The sequence below is a fragment of the Dendropsophus ebraccatus genome, unplaced genomic scaffold (assembly GCF_027789765.1).
Source record: "Dendropsophus ebraccatus isolate aDenEbr1 unplaced genomic scaffold, aDenEbr1.pat pat_scaffold_555_ctg1, whole genome shotgun sequence".
NCBI lineage: Eukaryota > Metazoa > Chordata > Amphibia > Anura > Hylidae > Dendropsophus > Dendropsophus ebraccatus.
In genome coordinates, this window is record NW_027210155.1 from 16,479 (window position 1) to 36,225 (window position 19,747).

At 53.7% G+C, this 19,747-nt stretch overlaps 1 pseudogene; it reads right to left on the reverse strand.

Annotated features, from left to right (window-relative positions):
- Positions 1-710: 710 nt before the first annotated feature.
- LOC138777291 (U2 spliceosomal RNA) lies at positions 711-858 on the reverse strand (annotated as a pseudogene).
- Positions 859-19,747: the final 18,889 nt, after the last annotated feature.

A 19,747-nucleotide genomic window follows, 5' to 3' on the forward strand; every position in this document is an offset into this window, starting at 1 on the left:
GGAGGCGATAATGAGGTGGAAACCCGCCAGCAAGAATTAAGGTTCTGTGACGCGGATTCTGAGCAACAGGGGAGGGGGCACCCAAAATCATCTCCTGGGACCTCACCTGTGGAAGCTAAATATTCCAAGTATATACAAGTGACACAACCGACGGCCAAGTGAGCACTCCCCCTTATATAACTTCTATGCAAGGAATGGGGAACCTGCAAAACTACAACTCCCAGCATGCCCTGACTTTCTGCTGCTGAAACTAGGAGTATTTACTATTCAGGAATGTAAAAAAACTGTGTCACAAAATAGGACCGCTCAAGGACTGTCTCTTTATGGCTAAGGGAACACAACAGACCCATACAGTGGCAGAAGTGGGAGGCTCTGCTGATCAGGAGTCTGGGAAAGCCGAGTGAGCACAGGAGCAGTACACGCTGCCAGATCAGTCACGATCCAGCTCTCCTAGACGCTGTTGTGATTGTCTGCACCCGACACAGCCCGACCTTCAGCATTGATTGCTGCGAGCCGCTCAAGGACTTGGACTTACTGTAAATGCTCTTCATTCCTGGGAGACTCATCTCCATCCATGGCTGCAATCTGCATTGTTACTACACGTAGGTGAGCGGAAGCGACACAGCGCTACCTGACCACTGCTGCACTGGCCTGTCCCTGAACCCTGACAGTGATCCCACCCAGACCCCCTTACCCACAGCCCCCGCATCTAATTCTCACAGCCCTGCAAGCCCCCCCTCCATCTCCCTGCTGTAAAAATCCATCCGATATATGGTCCCCAGAAAGGGGACACACCAGACATCAAACCCATAAGAACAGACACTACACTTGATCTTAGCCAAAAGGCCAAGAAGTGATACATAATATATATATATTATGTTGTATTAACAGATGTAGCCCACAGTGAGTACATGCTAGTGCTCCCTGTTATCAGTCAAGAACCTTTCCATATCTATGAAACCTCCTGCAGCTACAAGCAATTGACCCTGCTGTCACTGGCCTCCTGTACACCCTGACAATGCCATAACCCACCCCAACACCACCATAGCTGACCCCCCAACCAACCCCAAAACTGCCATAACCGATCCCCCCACACTGCCCTAACCAACCCTGCTGCCATAACCGATCCCCCACACTGCCCTAACCAACCCCACCACCATAACCGGTCCCCCCACACTGCCCTAACCGATCCCACCACGCTGCCCTAACCAAGCCTGCTGCCATAACCGATCCCACCACACTGCCCTAACCAACCCTGCTGCCATAACCGATCCCACCACACTGCCGTAACCAACCCCAACACCACTATAACCGATCCCCCAACACTGCCCTAACCAACCCCACCACCACCATAACCGATCCCCCCACACTGCCCTAACCGATCCCACCACACTGCCCTAACCAACTCTGCTGCCATAACCACCACACTGCCCTAACCAACTCTGCTGCCATAACCGATCCCACCACACTGCTGTAACCAACCCTGCTGCCATAACCGATCCCACCACACTGCCCTAACCAACCCTGCTGCCATAACCGATCCCACCACACTGCCGTAACCAACCCCAACACCACCATAACCGATCCCCCAACACTGCCCTAACCAACCAAAATAACCAACTCCGCCCTAATCACCCCTGACACTGCCATAACCAACCCCGACACCGCCATAACCAATCCCCCAACCTGCCCTATCCGACCCCAACACCGCCATAACTGATCCCCCAACCTGCCCTATCCGACCCCAACACCGCCATAACTGATCCCCCAACCTGCCCTATCCAACTCCGCCATAACTGATCCCTCGACCTGCCCTATACAACCCCAACACCACAACTGATCTCCCAACCTGCAACATCGCCCTAATCCCCCCTGACACCACCATAACCGACCGACCCCCACACTGCTCTAACCAACCCCAACACCGCCATAACCTTCACTGCCATAACTGACACCGCCATAACAATCCTTGCCTCCTGCTTTCTACTATCCTCCTTTATATGGCTCTGATTCTCCCCAGCAGTGATCGCACATGATGGGGGTGATCCTTGTGCGGTACGGGTACAGCCTGTTCACCTTAGTCCCACAATGTGTTAAACATGTGGCTGTGTCTCAGAGATAGAGTAAGACGTGTGTGGATGGAGGAGCACCGGGGGGCCCACGCACACAGGAACACACGTCTCCCACAGAAGGGGCATTGGCGGCTCCTGCAGCTTCATAACATTGACAAACAGATGCGTATATCTCAGCTACGCCTCATTCTGACACATTAACCCCATGTGGGGGCTGGAGGGAGGCTGCCGGCCGCACTCACATCCTCCGACACTAATCCCATATGATGAGGACCGATTCCGCACAATGGAACACAACCGAGACGGTTCTCTGGTTGTGACGTCCTGCAGCCTGGGCGTTCACGATTCGTCACCATGGAAACCTCCTGTTTTTGGAGTCCCATTATCTTCAAGAAAACCCACAGATAGCTGCAGATAGACAGGTGAGCCTGCCAGCATGACGGAAGAGCCGCACAGTGGGGGTCTCCTCTACTAACCTGGAATGAGGTTTTAGTAGCGGTGATGAGAGACACAAACTCAACGGTCAGCACCACATTGGACGCGAAACGCCATAATTACGTTACCAGCTTTATCTATGTTTATTAGCCATAACCTTTCCACGATAACAAATGTAATCTGTTCTGGCCTCCCGCCTCAGGTACCAAGAACGGCCGTATAAGAAGGTTCCTCCTAGCAGCCGCCTTAAAGGGCCACTACCCCTATAGTCCTGACCTCATAGCAGGAGTGTTTGTATGTAAACAAAGAAACGCGACTAAACTGCTAAAGTGTGAACACAGCCTAAGACCTTCACCTCACCTATCAGCTTGTATCTAACCATTCATGCTATAAGCTTCAATCGCTCCGGGTATCAGTCCTGAGACCCGACACAAGATCTGACTCCACAGACTATAATGAAGAGGCTGCGGAGTGAAGGCTCTGCCATGCAATACACCCACTTATAACCCGCCAGGGGTCTCAGGACCTGCTGCCATCTACATTTCAGATGTTCATCAAATAACAGGACCGCTTTACAAGGCTGATAACAGCGGGCAGTAAACTGCAATCTGCCAATAACAGTGCCACCTACAGAGATGGATCTGTACTGGCGTTTGCAGCCATCTAGGTTTAAGGTTACTCAGGTATCCTGCCTGGTAGGGGCCACCTGTTATGTCATAGGGTCCTTTTACTCATACAGATAAATGACTTAAAGGGGTACTCCAGCAAAGAACTAACTCAGCTGGTGTCATGGAAATTTGTCATTTACTTTATTAAAAATAAATAAATGTCAGAACTTATCAGCTGCTGTATGTCCTGCAGGAAGTGGTTTATTCTCTCCAGTCTGACACATTGCTCTCTGCTGCCACCTCTGTCCATGTCAGGAACTGTCCAGAGCAGCAGCAAATCCCCATAGAAAATCTCTCCTGCTCTGGACAGTTCCTGACATGGACAGAGGTGGCAGCAGAGAGCAATGTGTCAGACTGGAGAGAATAAACCACTTCCTGCAGGACATACAGCAGCTGATAAGTACAGTTAGACAAGAAATTATTATATAGGAGTAATTTACACATCTGTATAATTTTATGACACCGGGTGATTCGAAAGATTGTTCTTTAAACGCTCATTTAGCAAACGACAAGCGATGATTTTTTCTTTTAAACGGTCGAAATTAAGAGGAATAGATAAATCTCTACAAAAGTTGTTAATACGATCAGAATATAATGCCGACGGCCGAGGGTTTAGGCTGGAAGACTGAGGGGGATTCTGAGGTCAAATAACCTGTCATCCGTCATTTGATCATTGCCACAATTGCAGCAGAAGATTATTGCATGATGATCAGCTATGTAACGTGGCTTTTACCCACAGACTCCGGCAGCCCACAGACCCTGCCAGCCTTTCCCCACAGACCCTGCCAGCCTTTCCCCACAGACCCCCCCCCAGCCTTTACCCACAGACCCCCCCCCCAGCCTTTACCCACAGACCCCCCCCCCCAGCCTTTACCCACAGACGCCCCAGGCCTTTACCCACAGACGCCACCAGCCTTTCCCCACAGACGCCCCAGGCCTTTCCCCACAGACGCCCCAGGCCTTTCCCCACAGACGCCCCAGCCTTTCCCCACAGACCCTGCCAGGCTTTACCCACAGACGCCCCAGGCCTTTACCCACAGACGCCCCAGGCCTTTCCCCACAGACGCCCCAGGCCTTTCCCCACAGACGCCCCAGGCCTTTCCCCACAGACGCCCCAGCCTTTCCCCACAGACCCTGCCAGGCTTTACCCACAGACGCCCCAGGCCTTTACCCACAGACGCCCCAGGCCTTTACCCACAGACGCCCCAGGCCTTTACCCACAGACGCCCCCAGCCTTTCCCCACAGACGCCCCAGGCCTTTACCCACAGACGCCCCCAGCCTTTACCCACAGACGCCCCAGGCCTTTACCCACAGACGCCCCCAGCATTTACCCACAGACGCCCCCCCAGCCTTTACCCACAGACGCCCCCCCAGCCTTTACCCACAGACGCCCCCCCAGCCTTTACCCACAGACGCCCCCCCAGCCTTTACCCACAGACGCCCCCCCAGCCTTTACCCACAGACGCCCCCCCAGCCTTTACCCACAGACGCCCCCCCAGCCTTTACCCACAGACGCCCCCCCAGCCTTTACCCACAGACGCCCCAGGCCTTTCCCCACAGACGCCCCAGGCCTTTACCCACAGACTCCGGCAGCCCACAGACATCACCAGCCTTTCCCCACAGACTCCAGCAGCCTTTACCCACAGACGCCCCCGGCCTTTCCCCACAGACCCTGCCAGCCTTTCCCCACAGACGCCCCCGGCCTTTCCCCACAGACCCTGCCAGCCTTTCCCCACAGACACCACCGGCCTTTCCCCACAGACGCCCCCGGCCTTTCCCCACAGACCCTGCCAGCCTTTCCCCACAGACGCCCCAGGCCTTTCCCCACAGACGCCCCCAGCCTTTACCCACAGACGCCACCAGCCTTTCCCCACAGACGCCACCAGCCTTTCCCCACAGACGCCCCCAGCCTTTACCCACAGACGCCCCAGGCCTTTACCCACAGACGCCCCCAGCCTTTCCCCACAGACGCCCCCAGCCTTTACCCACAGACGCCCCCAGCCTTTCCCCACAGACCCTGCCAGCCTTTCCCCACAGACGCCCCCGGCCTTTCCCCACAGACCCTGCCAGCCTTTCCCCACAGACGCCCCCAGCCTTTACCCACAGACAGTGCAGTAACCTGAGTAACGGACCAGGATCCCAGATACTTTCCACATTCTCACGTTACTTCCTTACATCTCGGTTGACACTGTGCTTTCTCCTCCTGGTGGTATAACACAGCGGTCAGTGACAGCGGGGGGGCAGGACGGCATCTTGCTTTACAGCTACCTTTTAATAGGATGCAAAACCCAGGAGTGAACGAAGGGTAAGATACACAATGGGTCCATAAGCCAGTATTTCAGGGACTGACACAGTGGCATGAAGCACCAACCACCCCCAGTAACACAGCTACTAATTATTTATGTCTGACAGGTAGTGCTCTCTGTTATCAGCCTCTCCACAGCTACAATGGTGCAGATCAGCCCCCCTGACTGGGCAGGTTACCCACCGTGCAGTCACTGTCACATACATGACTAATGCGTGTGCCTCTGATATAATTACACCCCCCTTATTACCCATCAACATGACAAACAAATAGTCCCTGAAAGCAGCTCCCAGGCGGTAACAGCACACAGCAGAGGATGCGCTACTATGTGTCAGTGAACTTATGTACTCATTCACTAGTAATGGAGACATCAGCGAGGTACGAGGTACGAGGCACAGAGGGACTCTCTCATCATTCAGGTCCCAACCAATATACAGAATACAAACCGCAGGAACACCAGGTGTCTCTACGGGATATCAAGAATATTATTATCAGCTATAAAGAGGAGGAGACATATCCCAGGCCGCACAGACGCGAGGGGGACCCGGACCCACAAGAGGAGGAGAAATGCCAGGCCGCTGCCAGAAAGCTCTAGATCTACAGCAAGAAAAATCAAGATCTGGACAAGGGTGCTGAACCTCTCATGGAAACGCGTCAGCTACTATATACATCACATAGCTGTCACATAGCCTGAGGATAGGAACTACATAGATACTATTATGTGCTGAAGAGCTTACAATCTACAGGATGTTCCAGGCTGACAGCTCCTCATCCTCCTGTATATTATGGAGACTCCACATAATAACAACTGGATACAATGTGTGAGAGGCTGAATACAGGGGGCGCCCATTGTTATTATCAGCTCTGCTACCTGTCAGTAACCGATCCAGCAGTGGAGGCAGCTCTGCTACCTGTCAGCGACCGATCCAGCAGTGGGGGCAGCTCTGCTACCTGTCAGTAACCGATCCAGCAGTGGGGGCAGCTCTGCTACCTGTCAGTGACTAGTCTCCAGTACTCATGCTTTTATATAGCCTATGACTACCAGGCAGTACAGACATTTCAGTTCCCCTGAATATCAGAGCCCTCACATCTAGTGGCCAAACTCCTCACTGTACAAGGCAGGACCACCACATGTCACCCACAGCCCCCCATTACACAGAACCCCCACAGCCCCCCCCCCCATTACACAGGACCCCCCACAGCCCACCATTATACAGGACCCCCACAGCCCCCCATTACACAGGACCCCTACATGTCACCCACAGCCCACCATTATACAGGACCCCCCCACATGTCACCCACAGCCCCCCCATTATACAGGACCCCCCCACATGTCACCCACAGCCCCCCCATTACACAGGACCCCCCACTATACAGGACCCCCACAGCCCCCCATTACACAGGACCCCTACATGTCACCCACAATCCCCCATTACACAGGACCCCTACATGTCACCCACAATCCCCCATTACACAGGACCCCCCCACATGTCACCCACAGCCCCCCATTACACAGGACCCCCCCACATGTCACCCACAGCCCCCCATTACACAGGACCCCCCACATGTCACCCACAGCCCCCCATTATACAGGACCCCCACAGCCCCCCATTACATAGGACACCCCACAGCCCCCCATTATACAGGACCCACACACTCGTCACCCACAGCCCTCCCCCATTACACAGGACCCCCAACACGTTACCCATAGCCCCCCATTACACAGGACCCCCAACACGTTACCCATAGCCCCCCATTACACAGGACCCCCACAGCCCCCCATTACACAGGACCCCCCATAGCGCCCCCCCCCCCCCATTATACAGGGGCCCCACACACACACACATCACCCACAGCCCCCCCCTATTACACAGGACCCCCACAGCCCCCCCATTACACAGGACCCCCACAGCCCCCCCATTACACAGAACCCCCACAGCCCCCCCATTACATAGGACACCCCACAGCCCCCCCATTATACAGGACCCACACACTCGTCACCCACAGCCCCCCCCCCATTACACAGGACCCCCACAGCCCCCCCATTATACAGGACCCACACACTCGTCACCCACAGCCCCCCATTACACAGGACCCCCACAGCCCCCCCATTATACAGGACCCACACACTCGTCACCCACAGCCCCCCCCCATTACACAGGACCCCCAACACGTTACCCATAGCCCCCCATTACACAGCCCCCCCATTATACAGAACCCACACACTCGTCACCCACAGCCCCCCATTACACAGGACCCCCACAGCCCCCCATTACACAGGACCCCCACAGCCCCCCATTACACAGGACCCCCACAGCCCCCCTGGCACTCACAGTAGGTCTTCCTGGTCAGCTCCTCCACCACCTCCGGCTTCAGTTTGCTGTTGGATTTGCCCATTGTCTCGGCCTCCGATGGTTAATTCATGAATCGCAGCCTCCAGCTGTCCCGGGCTGAGGCCCTGCCTCCCTCCCCGGCCTCGCTGCCTCCCTCCCCGGCCTCCAGGAGCCGCCGCCGCGTCTGTCTGTGTCTATGGGAGAGCGGGTTGCTGGGAGGGAGCTGGGAGCCTGCGGCTCAGGTTACAGCCGCTCCCCTCTGTCCTGGCAATGGTGGGGGCCCCTGAGCTGTGTCCTGGCAATGGTGGGGGCCCCTGAGCTGTGTCCTGGCAATGGTGGGGGCCCCTGGGCTGTATCCTGTTGGGCCCCTAAGCTGTGGCCTGGTGGGGCCCCTGAAGTGTGGCCTGTATCCTGTGGGGCCCCTGGGCTGTAGTCTCTCCCCTGTGTCCTGATGGGGCCCCTGGGCTGCAGTCTCTCTCTTGTGTCCTGGTGGGGCCCCTGGGCTGCGGTCTCTCTCCTGTGTCCTCGTGGGGCCCCTGGGCTGCGGTCTCTCTCTTGTGTCCTGGTGGGGCCCCTGGGCTGCAGTCTCTCTCTTGTGTCCTGGTGGGGCCCCTGGGCTGCGGTCTCTCTCCTGTGTCCTGGTGGGGCCCCTGGGCTGCGGTCTCTCTCCTGTGTCCTGGTGGGGCCCCTGGGCTGCGGTCTCTCTCCTGTGTCCTGGTGGGGCCCCTGGGCTGTGGTCTCTCTCCTGTGTCCGGATGGGGCCCCTGGGCTGTAGTCTCTCTCCTGTGTCCGGATGGGGCCCCTGGGCTGCAGTCTCTCTCCTGTGTCCTGGTGGGGCCCCTGGGCTGCAGTCTCTCTCCTGTGTCCTGGTGGGGCCCCTGGGCTGCAGTCTCTCTCCTGTGTCCTGGTGGGGCCCCTGGTCTGTGGTCTGTGTCCTGGCAGTAGTAGGGGCCCCTCTCTCGGCTGCGCTGCTGCTTGTGTGGTTGTCCCTGGTTACTTGACTCCGCTACACATGCTCTGTCCCTGCAGTCTCCTCCTATGTCTCTCATTCACTGGCTGCAGCTGCCTGCTCCCCGTCCCCCTCCCTCCTTGCTGACACCCTCCCTCCCTCCATCCTCCTGTGCAGATAACGCCTCTCTCTTCTCTCCACACTAACAATTGCTTTCCTTTCATGTCCACATCCCCAGTTATCTGCCAGAGTCACTCCATTAACCTCTGCTCATTGTCTTCTGTCAGCTGGTTACAAGAAGCCTTGTAGAGTGTGCAGCCTCGGCTATCGTCCTCTGTGTGCAGCCTCGGCTATCGTCCTCTGTGTGCAGCCTCGGCTATCGTCCTCTGTGTGCAGCCTCGGCTATCGTCCTCTGTGTGCAGCCTCGGCTATCGTCCTCTGTGTGCAGCCTCCGCTTATTATCCCCTGTGTGCAGCCTCGGCTATCGTCCTCTGTGTGCAGCCTCACTATTGTCCTCTGTGTGCAGCCTCCGCTATTGTCCCCTGTGTGCAGCCTACACTATCGTCCCCTGTGTGCAGCCTCGACTATCGTCCCCTGTGTGCAGCCTCGGCTATCGTCCCCTGTGTGCAGCCTCGGCTATCGTCCCCTGTGTGCAGCCTCCGGTATTGTCCCCTGTGTGCAGCCTCGGCTATTGTTCTCTGTGTGCAGCCTCGACTATCGTCCTCTGTGTGCAGCCTCGGCTATCGTCCTCTCTGTGCAGCCTCGGCTATTGTCCCCTGTGTGCAGCCTCGGCTATTGTCCCCTGTGTGTAGCCTCGGCTATTGTCCCCTGTGTGCAGCCTCGGCAATCGTCCCCTGTGTGCAGCCTCAGTATTGTCCCCTGGGTGCAGCTTCGGCTATCGTCCCCTGTGTGCAGCCTCAGGTATCGCCCCCCTGTGTGCAACCTCCACTATCGTCCTCTGTGTGCAGCCTCGGCTATCGTCCCCTGTGTGCAGCCTCAGTATTGTCCCCTGGGTGCAGCTTCGGCTAACTTCCTCTGTGTGCAGCCTCAGGTATCGTCCTCTGTGTGCAGCCTCAGGTATCGCCCCCCTGTGTGCAACCTCCACTATCGTCCTCTGTGTGCAGCCTCGGCTATCGTCCTCTGTGTGCAGCCTCGGCTATCATCCCCTGTGTGCAGCCTCCGCTATCTTCCCCTGTGTGCAGCCTCCGCTATTGTCCCCTGTGTGCAGCCTCGGCTATCGTCCTCTGTGTGCAGCCTCGGCTATAGTCCTCGGTGTGTATTGTCCCCCTGTGTGCAACCTCAGTATTGTCCCCTGTGTGCAGCCTCAGCTATCGTCCCCTGTGTGCAGCCTCCGCTATTGTCCTCTGTGTGTATTGTCCCCCTGTATGCAGCCTCAGTATTGTCCCGTGTGCAGCCTCGGCTATCGTCCCCTGTGTGCAGCCTCGGCTATAGACCCCTGTGTGCAGCCTCGGCTATCGTCCTCTGTATGCAGCCTCGGCTATCGTCCCCTGTGTGCAGCCTCGGCTATCGTCCCCTGTGTGCAGCCTCAGCTATCGTCCCCTGTGTGCAGCCTCGGCTATCGTCCCCTATGTGCATTCTCGGCTATTGTCCCCTGTTTGCAGCCTCGGCTATTGTCCCCTGTGTGCAGCCTCAGTATTGTCCCCTGTGTGCAGCCTCAGTATTGTCCCCTGTGTGCAGCCTCGGCTATCGTCCCCTGTGGGCAGCCTTGGCTATCGTCCCTTGTGTGCATCCTCAGTATTGTCCCCTTTGTCCAGCCTCGGCTATCGTTCCCTGTGTGCAGCCTTGGCTATCATCCTCTGTGTGCAGCCTCGGCTATCGTCCCTTGTGTGCAGCCTCGGCTATCATCCTCTGTGTGCATCCTCAGTATTGTCCCCTGTGTGCAGCCTCAGCTATCGTCCCCTTTGTGCAGCCTCGGCTATCGTCCCCTGTGTGCAGCCTCAGCTATCGTCCCCTGTGTGCAGCCTCCACTATTGTCCTCTGTGTGCAGCCTCGGCTGTTGTCCTCTGTGTGCAGCCTCGGCTATTGTCCTCTGTGTGCAGCCTCGGCTATTGTCCCCTGTGTGCAGCCTTGGTTATCCTCCTCTGTGTGCAGCCTCGGCTATCGTCCCCTGTGTGCAGCCTCAGCTATCGTCCCCTGTGTGCAGCCTCCACTATTATCCTCTGTGTGCAGCCTCGGCTATTGTCCTCTGTGTGCAGCCTCGGCTATTGTCCCCTGTGTGCAGCCTTGGTTATCCTCCTCTGTGTGCAGCCTCGGCTATCGTCCCCTGTGTGCAGCCTCGGCTATTGTCCCTTTTGTGCAGCCTCGGCTATCATCCTCTGTGTGCATCCTCAGTATTGTCCCCTGTGTGCAGTCTCGGCTATCGTCCCCTTTGTGCAGCCTCGGCTATCGTCCCCTGTGTGCAGCCTCAGCTATCGTCCCCTGTGTGCAGCCTCCACTATTGTCCTCTGTGTGCAGCCTCCACTATTGTCCCCTGTGTGCAGCCTCGGCTATCGTCCCCTGTGTGCAGTCTCGGCTATCGTCCCCTGTGTGCAGCCTCAGCTATCGTCCCCTGTGTGCAGCCTCCACTATTGTCCTCTGTGTGCAGCCTCCACTATTGTCCTCTGTGTGCAGCCTCGGCTGTTGTCCTCTGTGTGCAGCCTCGGCTATTGTCCTCTGTGTGCAGCCTCGGCTATTGTCAACTGTGTGCAGCCTTGGTTATCCTCCTCTGTGTGCAGCCTCGGCTATCGTCCCCTGTGTGCAGCCTTGGCTATTGTCCTCTGTGTGTATTGTCCCCCTGTGTGCAGCCTCAGTATTGTCCCCTGTGTGCAGCCTCGACTAGTGTCCCCTGTGTGCAGCCTCAGTATTGTCCCCTGTGTGCAGCCTCGGCTATTGTCCCCTGTGTGCAGCCTCAGTATTGTCCCCTGTGTGCAGCCTCGGCTATCGTCCCCTGTGTGCAGCCTTGGATATTGTCCCCTGTGTGTAGCCTTAGTATTGTCCTCTGTGTGCAGCCTCGGCTGTTGTCCTCTGTGTGTAGCCTCGGCTGTTGTCCTCTGTGTGCAGCCTCGGCTGTTGTCCCCTGTGTGCAGCTCTCTGTCTCCCCTTTATCTCCCTCCCTTCTGAGACAGTTGATGTAAACAAGTCCCTGGCAGGCTGTATCTGCAACATTGTAGCTTTTTTGTAATGCTGGGCGGGATACTCAGAGGTCATGTTGCTGATGAACTCACCGTGATTAAACCTCCCAGCATTGCAAAGTTACAATGGTACAAAGGTACAATGTTGCAGATACAGCCTGCCAGGGACTTGTTTACATCAGCTGTCTCAGAAGGGAGGGGGAGGCAGAGAGAAAAGCTCACACAGATTTTTGTGTCTTTAGCAGAAAGCAGCAGCTGAGAACTGGGGGAAGGAGACTGAATAGATAATAACAAGTATGGAAGGGATTGTTAGTCTCACTGTGGGCAGCAACATATCAGACGCTTTGTGGAATATTCGTTTAGGGTGTGTTCACACACACCATATAGCAGCGGATTTCATCTAAATAACTGAACACAGCATCAAATCTGCTACGGATCCTGTACGTGTGAACACAGCCATAATGGGGCGATGATCCCACCTTATAAAGTCCTAGTGCCTCCCGATCCTGAGGATGAGGGGGTCACAGAGAGGCAGCTCAGCAGCCGTGTAGCCCTTCATTCTCAGGCCTGCTGGGACCCCCATCCATCCTGCGCCCTGTATCTGGCACTGCTGCTTTCTGCAATATACTGTCTAAGCTGAGTGTCCGGTCTCTGCCTCCTGCTATCGGCCATTTCAGTCTCGGGATAAGTGACAAGAAGCGGGCGCGGGCCCAGGGTGCCATCCTGCCAGGTGCTGCCTCTCCCACTGTAAATAGACCAACAAAACACAACAATCACTGAACTCAGGGAGAACAGTGAAAAATTCCAATGGAGTACTCATTTACGAGTCTCCATTTGAATATGCAAAGAAGGGGTCCGTGGAGCCTCAGTCACGAGTCTCAAAACACGGGAATAGCCAGATATCCCTCTCTCCAGAGAAGGAAGCCCATTGCCAAGGGGTGCCTCCTAGTGGGGAGAGCACCAAACCACCCTGATACGTAGTCCCTCAGGTCCTCACTCTGTTACGAGCTTTGGCACCTAAATAGGGAAACACCAGGGTGGCCCCGTAACACCAGGGTGGCCCCGTAGACTCGTAACTGAGGCTCCACGGACCCCTTTTTTGCATCTCCCACTGTAACCTAGGAGCATAGGAGCATACAGCGACACCCCCACAGCAAGATGAATGAGTGACATTGGGTATGGGGGGCTTCCTCTGCTGGATGAGTGACATTGGGTATGGGGGTCTTCCTCTGATGGATGAGTGACATTGGGTATGGGGGGCTTCCTCTGATGGATGAGTGACATTGGGTATGGGGGTCTTCCTCTGCTGGATGAGTGACATTGGGTATGGGGGGCTTCCTCTGCTGGATGAGTGACATTGGGTATGGGGGGCTTCCTCTGATGGATGAGTGACATTGGGTATGGGTGGCTTCCTTTGATGGATGAGTGACAATGGGTGGATATGGGGGGCTTCCTCTGCTGGATGAGTGACATTGTGTATGGGGGGGCTTCCTCTGCTGGATGAGTGACATTGGGTATGGGGGGCTTCCTCTGATGGATGAGTGACTGGGTATGGGGGGCTTCCTCTGATGGATGAGTGACATTGGGTATGGGGGGCTTCCTCTGCTGGATGAGTGACATTGGTTATGGGGGCTTCCTCTGATGGATGAGTGACATTGGGTATGGGGGGCTTCCTCTGATGGATGAGTGACATTGGGTATGGGGGCTTCCTCTGATGGATGAGTGACATTGGGTATGGGGGGGCTTCCTCTGCTGGATGAGTGACATTGGGTATGGGGGGCTTCCTCTGATGGATGAGTGACATTGGGGTGGGTATGGGGGGCTTCCTCTGATGGATGAGTGACATTGGGTATGGGGGGGCTTCCTCTGATGGATGAGTGACATTGGGTATGGGGGGCTTGCTCTGATGGATGGGTGACATTGGGGTGGGTATGGGGGGCTTCCTCTGCTGGATGAGTGACATTGGGTATGGGGGTCTTCCTCTGATGGATGAGTGACTGGGTATGGGGGGCTTCCTCTGATGGATGAGTGACATTGGGTATGGGGGGGCTTCCTCTGATGGATGAGTGACATTGGGTATGGGGGGCTTCCTCTGCTGGATGAGTGACATTGGGTATGGGGGGTTTCCTCTGCTGGATGAGTGACATTGGGTATGGGGGGCTTCCTCTGCTGGATGAGTGACATTGGGGTGGGTATGGGGGGCTTTGTCTGATGGATGAGTGACATTGGGTATGGGGGGCTTCCTCTGATGGATGAGTGACATTGGGTGGGTATGGGGGGCTCCCTCTGATGGATGAGTGACATTGGGTATGGGGGGCTTCCTCTGATGGATGAGTGACATTGGGTATGGGGGTCTTCCTCTGCTGGATGAGTGACATTGGGGTGGGTATGAGGGGCTTCCTCTGATGGATGAGTGACATTGGGTGGGTATGGGGGCTCTTCCTCTGATGGATGAGTGACATTGGGTGGGTATGGGGGGCTCCCTCTGATGGATGAGTGACATTGGGTGGGTATGGGGGGCTTCCTCTGATGGATGAGTAACATTGGGTATGGGGGGCTTCCTCTGCTGGATGAGTGACATTGGGTGGGTATGGGGGGCTTCCTCTGATGGATGAGTAACATTGGGTATGGGGGGCTTCCTCTGATGGATGAGTGACATTGGGTGGGTATGGGGGGCTTCCTCTGATGGATGAGTGACATTGGGTATGGGGGGCTTCCTCTGCTGGATGAGTGACATTGGGTGGGTATGGGGGGCTTCCTCTGATGGATGAGTGACATTGGGTATGGGGGGCTTCCTCTGATGGATGAGTGACATTGGGTGGGTATCGGGGGCTTCCTCTGATGGATGAGTGACATTGGGTGGGTATGGGGGACTTCCTCTGATGGATGAGTGACATTGGGGTGGGTATGGGGGGCTTCCTCTGATGGATGAGTGACATTGGGTATGGGGGGGCTTCCTCTGCTGGATGAGTGACATTGGGTGGGTATGGCGGGCTTCCTCTGATGGATGAGTGACATTGGGTATGGGGGGCTTCCTCTGATGGATGAGTGACATTGGGGTGGGTATGGGGGGCTCCCTCTGATGGATGAGTGACATTGGGGTGGGTATGGGGGGCTTCCTCTGATGGATGAGTGACATTGGGTATGGGGGGCTTCCTCTGCTGGATGAGTGACATTGGGTATGGGGGGCTTCCTCTGATGGATGAGTGACATTGGGGTGGGTATGGGGGCTCTTCCTCTGATGGATGAGTGACATTGGGTATGGGGGGCTTCCTCTGATGGATGAGTGACATTGGGTGGGTATGGGGGGCTCCCTCTGATGGATGAGTGACATTGGGTATGGGGGGCTTCCTCTGCTGGATGAGTGACATTGGGTGGGTATGGCGGGCTTCCTCTGATGGATGAGTGACATTGGGTATGGGGGGCTTCCTCTGATGGATGAGTGACATTGGGTGGGTATGGGGGGCTTCCTCTGATGGATGAGTGACATTGGGTATGGGGGGCTTCCTCTGCTGGATGAGTTACATTGGGTGGGTATGGGGGGCTTCCTCTGATGGATGAGTGACATTGGGTATGGGGGGCTTCCTCTGATGGAGGAGTGACATTGGGTGGGTATGGGGGGCTTCCCCTGATGGATGAGTGACATTGGGTATGGGGGGCTTCCTCTGATGGATGAGTGACATTGGGTGGGTATGGGGGGCTTCCTCTGATGGAGGAGTGACATTGGGTGGGTACGGGGGGGGCTTCCTCTGATGGATGAGTGCCATTGGGGTGGGTATGGGGGGCTTCCTCTGATGGATGAGTGACATTGGGGTGGGTATGGGGGCTCTTCCTCTGATGGATGAGTGACATTGGGGTGGGTATGGGGGCTCTTCCTCTGATGGATGAGTGACATTGGGTATGGGGGGCTTCCTCTGATGGATGAGTGACATTGGGTGGGTATGGGGGGCTTCCCCTGATGGATGAGTGACATTGGGTGGGTATGGGGGGCTTCCTCTGATGGATGAGTGACATTGGGTATGGGGGGCTTCCTCTGATGGATGAGTGACATTGGGTGGGTATGGGGGGGCTTCCTCTGATGGATGAGTGACATTGGGTATGGGGGGCTTCCTCTGCTGGATGAGTGACATTGGGTATGGGGGGCTTCCTCTGATGGATGAGTGACATTGGGTATGGGGGGCTCTTCCTCTGATGGATGAGTGACATTGGGTGGGTATGGGGGCTCTTCCTCTGATGGATGAGTGACATTGGGGTGGGTATGGGGGCTCTTCCTCTGATGGATGAGTGACATTGGGGTGGGTATGGGGGCTCTTCCTCTGATGGATGAGTGACATTGGGTGGGTATGGGGGGGGCTTCCTCTGATGGATGAGTGACATTGGGTGGGTATGGGGGGCTTCCTCTGATGGATGAGTGACATTGGGTATGGGGGGCTTCCTCTGCTGGATGAGTGACATTGGGGTGGGTATGGGGGCTCTTCCTCTGATGGATGAGTGACATTGGGGTGGGTATGGGGGCTCTTCCTCTGATGGATGAGTGACATTGGGGTGGGTATGGGGGGCTTCCTCTGATGGATGAGTGACATTGGGTATGGGGGGCTTCCTCTGATGGATGAGTGACATTGGGGTGGGTATGGGGGGCTTCCTCTGATGGATGAGTGACATTGGGTATGGGGGGCTTCCTCTGATGGATGAGTGACATTGGGGTGGGTATGGGGGCTCTTCCTCTGATGGATGAGTGAGCGTTCTGCAGTGTAATCTGGGCAGAAGGTCGCCACCACCGCCGCCGTCACATGACCGGCTGGCTGCTGTATAATTTCTGTAATTATGACTCTGCACACTGTTTCCATGGGGACTTTTTGAGGACTTTAGGTTGATGTAACGGCAGGATTCTGTATGTAATCTGTATACTGCGGTGTGTGTACACATCCCAGCTCCATTCCCTCATATACCTGTCCTGCCAGTGTCTATGATCTCATCATATAGGCTCCCAATCACTGAGGCTCAGGCTAAGCTCACGCCCTGGCTTCATTGGATCCCTTCAAAGGGGTACGCCATTTTTTTTTTCTTTTAAATCAACTGGTTTTAAAATGTTATATAGATTCTTAATTTTCTTCTGTTGAAAACACTCAAGTCATACACTACTTATCAGCTGCTGTATGTGCTGCAGGAAGTGGTGTATTCTCTTTAGGCTGACACAGTGCTCTCTGCTGCTGTTCACATCACGCTATTTAAACATTCAGCATATACACTCAAATGAGTCATACACTGAAGATAGACGTAGGCCTAGACAATGGGGACTGACCGGATAGAGGCCAAAAGAGGGCTGCAATGCCGCCACATACTGGTATATTACTGTATCAGAAAGAACCACAGGTGGCTCCCCGCCCCAACATATCAACTGGATCAGCGTCCTGAGGATCCGCATACAACTGACAGGGACATATGGCGGCAGCGTAAACCGTGACACCGCCCCCTGTATGTGTTATACATCCATCTGGCCAATCCCCAAAATATGAACGTCAGAGGAATTTATATATATATATCATATATATTGTAGACGTGTCACTGGAGAAGTGTTCGAGGGGGTGTACATCTCACCGAGGTTGATACGCACGGTGAGATGGTGAGTCCAGGTTGGATCTGTTGCTCAGCAGTGCTATGCTGCTGAGTTGTTATTTATTTTTACCGGGCCTGGATTTACATGGAATGGCAGGTAGGCTTTGGTAGTGGGACTTGCCGTTCCCTCCCCCCGATCCAGTTTGGGTGTTCCCATCAGGTGTGCTCTGACCCTAATCAGCCTGAGAGGGTAAAAGCTCTCAGTGTGCAGGTGGTTGCTCTCAGCCAGGAGGGATCAGCCTGGGGGTCTGTTTGGGAGCAACCTGGGAATACAGCCTCTGTTGGAGCGTATATATACCCTGCGGTATCCAGGTGAAAGACGCTGTGGTATAGTGTCAGATAGGTGAGAATCCTGTTAGTAAGCGCCCAGACGGGCAAGATCTTTTTGTTTGTTTTTAAAAGCACGGTGTTGCAGTATTTCTGTTTGCTGGACTGTTTATGCTGCAAATAAACGCCAAGCCGTTCTTTTATAACGCCAAGTCTGCTGTGAACTGTGTCCAAACACACCATCCCCGGGAAGATCCCTACAATATATATATATATATATATAATATATATATATATATATATATATACAAGACAGAACTAAAGACATATGTTCTTTTCCCTCCAATGAGCACATAGACAGGAAAAGAGCCTCGTCCTGTAGTGACAGCTCCCGTCCTGTAGTGACAGCTCCCGTCCTGTAGTGACAGCTCTTGTCGTGTACTGACAGCTCCCGTCCTGTACTGACAGCTCCCGTCCTGTACTGACAGCTCCCGTCCTGTACTGACAGCTCCCGTCCTGTACTGACAGCTCCCGTCCTGTACTGACAGCTCCCGTCCTGTACTGACAGCTCCCGTCCTGTACTGACAGCTCTTGTCCTGTAGTGACAGCTCCCGTCCTGTACTGACAGCTCCTGTTCTGTACTGTCAGTCACACAGCCCGCCACGTTACAGCATTACATCTAACCTCATAATAAATCCCCGGATTAACCAGATTTACTAAATTATTTCTATTCTCCTAAATTAGATTAACGCAACAGACATTGATGCGGCAAAGCTGCCAGCTGTCCCTGATGTCTCCCCGACACCTTCCATATCAGCATTATAGTAGTTGTATCCCTATATATAGGAGCAGTATTATAGTAGTTATATTCCTGTATATAGGGAGCAGTATTATAGTAGTTATATTCTGTATATAGGAGCAGTATTATAGTAGTTATATTCTTGTATATAGGAGCAGTATTATAGTAGTTATATTCCTGTATATAGGAGCAGTATTATAGCTAGTATATCCCTGTATATAGGGAGCAGTACTATAGTAGTTATATTCCTGTATATAAGGAGCAGTATTATAGCAGTTATATTCCTGTATATAGGAGCAGTATTATAGTAGTTATATTCCTGTATATAGGAGCAGTATTATAGTAGTTATATTCCTGTATATAGGGAGCAGTATTATAGTAGTTAAATCCCTGTATATAGGAGGCAGTATTATAGTAGTTATATTCCTGTATATAGGAGCAATATTATAGTAGTTATATTCCTGTATATAGGAGGCAGTATTATAGTAGTTATATTCCTGTATATAGGAGCAGTATTATAGTAGTTATATTCCTGTATATAGGAGCAGTATTATAGTAGTTATATTCCTGTATATAGGAGCAGTATTATAGTAGTTATATCCCTGTATATAGGAGCAGTATTATAGTAGTTATATTCCTGTATATAGGAGCAGTATTATAGTAGTTATATCCTGTATATAGGAGCAGGTATTATAGTAGTTATATTTCTGTATATAGGAGTGGTATTATAGTAGTTATATTCCTGTATATAGGAGCGGTATTATAGTAGTTATATTCCTGTATATAGGAGCGGTATTATAGTAGTTATATTCCTGTATATAGGAGCGGTATTATAGTAGTTATATCCCTGTATATAGGAGCGGTATTATAGTAGTTATATTCCTGTATATAGGAGCAGTATTATAGTAGTTATATCCCTGTATATAGGAGCAGTATTATAGTAGTTATATTCCTGTATATAGGAGCAGTATTATAGTAGTTATATTCCTGTATATAGGAGCAGTATTATAGTAGTTATATTCCTGTATATAGGAGCAGTATTATAGTAGTTATATCCCTGTATATAGGGGGCAGTATTATAGTAGTTATATCCCTGTATAAAGGAGCAGTATTATAGTAGTTATATTCCTGTATATAGGAGCAGTATTATAGTAGTTATATCCCTGTATAT